This window comes from Syzygium oleosum, unplaced genomic scaffold, assembly GCF_021117445.2.
Source record: "Syzygium oleosum isolate NSW1041296 unplaced genomic scaffold, Sole_v2.1 Sole_v2.30, whole genome shotgun sequence".
In the NCBI taxonomy this organism is placed as follows: Eukaryota; Viridiplantae; Streptophyta; class Magnoliopsida; order Myrtales; family Myrtaceae; genus Syzygium; species Syzygium oleosum.
Genome location: NW_026607514.1, coordinates 2,466,241 through 2,469,885, shown reverse-complemented (window position 1 = coordinate 2,469,885; position 3,645 = coordinate 2,466,241).

Sequence of the window (3,645 nt, the reverse complement as noted above, 5' to 3'; positions counted from 1 at the left end):
TGGTCTAGCGATTTGGCGGGGTTGATTGCTAGGGTGAGAGAGCCCGGACAATAATCGGCTTTTGGCAAGATTCTAGGATGGCGATGCACCGAACATGGGGAAAGCGTTTTTATGTTATATGTGTATTGGAATTAACTCACAAGAGGCGCTCTTTGATTTAACGACAATGTTCCAATGCGTAGCGTGCTTAGGTGAGAGCACTACTAGAGTAGATGATCTCTTGAAAAAGTGTCTATCTATATGCCAAAGGACATACCATGAGGCTCGATATAGGATGTGTCAAAGTGGACAATATATCAAGTGACTTAAGTCAAAGGTGTCACAACAGAAATCACGATTGGGCAAAGGAGGACGTGAGTCGGTGGGTGATAGGAAACGGCACGGGGACTCGATGGCAAGGTGCAACGATGAGGGATGGTGAGACGGCCTTGACGGCGACCGAATTGCTACGTGGTAGAGGCTAGCGGTGACTAAAGGTGGAGGGTGAGATAGAATAAGGAAAGAGTTAAGGTTGTTTGGGTTCCCGATATATATGTGTGAATTTTTCAAAAAGTGAGGGCCATTAGGCCGTCTAGGTTTAACTTTACAATGTAAATTTACAACCTAAAAATTTAGAAGATCTCGATCCGTAAAAGAAATTGAGAAAATTCAATAGCGGCGGGACTAGGGGGCTAATTGGCCCCATATGTATACTTAGTAGTTAAGATTCTTGTCTCGTACTCTCAAACTTGAAAGGGAAAATGACAAAAATCATCTTTGAACTTTGTTCCGATGTGTAATGTGGTCTCTGAACTTTACATTTGTTTAATGTGATTCCTGAACTTTAGCCTAATATGCAATGTCGTCCCTAAACTTTTAAATTGTTCAATGTGATTCCTAGACTTTTGGTACATGTTCAATTTAGTTTCTGGACTATATGAAAATGTTCAATATCGTCCATAAACTAATAAAAAGTTTAAGGACAACATTGTATATTGGAGTAAAGTTTAGGGACCATATTGAACAAATTAAAAGTTCTGGGATCACATTACACATTTGGCCGAAGTTAAGGAACCATTTGTGCCATTAACCCAACTTAAAATCTCAATCTGGAGTACACTAACTTTTCTCATTATATTTATAAGGGAAAAAACCATAAAAAACCCCAAATTATGCCACTTGTGACAAATTTACCCTGAACTTTTTTTTGTGATACGAAAAATCCCAAACTATGCCATTTGTGACATATTTACCTTATAATACTTTCTCCAAGGGCATTTTTGTCTTTTTCCTTTTTTTTTTCCTTTTCTTTTCTTCTCTCTTTTCCCTCCGCCGACGGCGGAGGGAAGCCGACGAGGGCCGCGCTCGCCAGCGTTGGGGTTGGGCGAGGGCTGCCCTCGCTAGATCTGGCGAGGGCGACCCTCGCCCGACGCCGGTGAGGGCCGTCCTCACCCGATCCGACGAGGGTGACCTTCGCCGGCGTCGGGCGAGGGTCGCCCTCGCCTGAGTCGGGTGAGGGCGGCCCTTGCCAGATGCCGGCGAGGGCAGCCCTCGCCTGAGTTGGGCGAGGGCCGCCCTTGCTCCCCCAGGCGAGGGCAACCCTCGCCGGACCCTCGTCGGCGTTGGGCGAGGGTCGCCCTCGCCCAACTCCAACGCCGGCAGCCCTCGCCGGCTTCCCTCTGCCGCCAGCGGAGGGAAGAGAGAGAAGAAAAGAAAAAAAAAAGAAAAAAGAGAAAGACGAAAATGCCCTAGGGGAAAGTATTATGGGGTAAATGTGTCACAAATGGCATAGTTTGGGGTTTTTCGTGTCACAAAAAAAAGTTCAGGGTAAATTTGTCACAAGTAACATAATTTGGGATTTTTGGTGGTCTTTTCCCTATTTATAATCAACTCTTCAAAAATCGAATTTTACCCTATATATGCACTAAACAACCACTACTTACTAATTGCCCTAAAACTGCTCTTTGCAAAAAGTTGTATACCATTTTTAATGAGCCGAGCCTTCATGCATGCATGGTTGATAGACACATTCAATTTCAAAGTTGGCACCAATCACAATAAATGCCGAGATAGAGAGAGAAGCAAGCTTTCATATCTCTCTTAACAAGAAAGAAGATGGAAACAACCCTTGCTTTTTTTCTTTCACCAGAATATTACACATTACAGGAACCATGAAAGCAGAAGCTTGGCAACTCTAGGTGCAAGTTTTGAATTTTCTTTAGCTCGTGGCCATTCATATCTTTCTCTGTCACATCTAGGGCGATTATCAGGTTAATATTTGTGACGATGCAGGTGAACGTACCAGCTCTGACTCCACCCCTCTACAGGAAACTTCCCGGTCATATTCTGCATCAACCCAAACACAGAGAGTAAAAGAGGAGAGAGAAATTCGACCTAGATTCCTCCGTCGTAAATGAAACTCCGTGATGTGATCAGCCAAACTCTTTTAAAAGAAAATGGAGCACTGTGATGTGATCAATGCTGAATAGAGATTGAGATTCGAACACAAGGGACTGGTTTAGATCCCATTTTCCGTCTAAAAAAAGAGCAATACAACTGCAATTCAAAGTGCAAGATCAGTTTGAGCTGGCTACCACGCCTTGTTCATGCTCACTCCCTGTTCTTCCCCAGTGTTTGTTTTTCTTCTAGATAAGGACCGGAACACCCTCTTATTTTAACATCATGAGGTTTGAATAGAGCCTATTAAGGACCTACTTAGGTCTATTCGTCTTTTTTTTCCATTTAGCTAAAGTGTCCTAGGCACTTGTTAAGCAATTAGAAAGGAAAAAAGAAATATTGCAATTTGTATTGGATTGACTTATCCTGCGATATGCAAAATCAATACTTTTGGAAATTGGACATATATTCTTGTCAAGCAAGTATGACAAACCGTCAAGGGCATCTATTAACAAGACTCTTTAAATAATAGGCAGACCTGTATCCCAAAAAGTACTCCAGCATGGGAGCTATACCAAGTGAGATTGCAGATAATAGGTTAAAGTGAACTCATTTTATATCTCGATGACAAGTTAATATATTGTATGTGAAACAATTTCAAGATTAGAAGCTTTAGGCGCGTGTCACGGTAAAAGAGATGATGCAACTTGGTTGTGGGAGATTGGCAGTGCCGTCACATGGTGTTTGTTCTTGGATTCCGAATGTCATCAACTTCTTCTTGCGGATCTTGTCGCAGGCTGGTCACTTATGTGTTGATGCTGCTCTCCTGATGATGCTCACGGTTGCTTGAAACCGGTTGTTGTGTTTGTTATGTTGGAGTGATCTATATGCATTCTTACTTGAGTGATTGGATGTCCAATCTAAACGGGGTGTGGTACGCTTAATCATGACGAAGCAATTTATCATATTACTCGTGGAAACGATCAATTGAGGGAAGTCGGCCATGAACTTGTCCTCAATTAGGAAAGTCTCTCCCCTGACATTTTGCCCATTGCCCATTGCATAATGTCCCATATTTAGAAGGGAAGGTTATTTTCAAGTAGGGCCAAGAATTGGTATAATGTCTTGTTGATCATATGGTGTGAAATAGGGGTGTAACACAAACATGACTAGCCAGAATACGACACATTTAATAAACATGTCGAACTGTCTTGACACAAACACGTCACACTTACTAAAGTGAGTTACACAACACGATAAGATAAACAC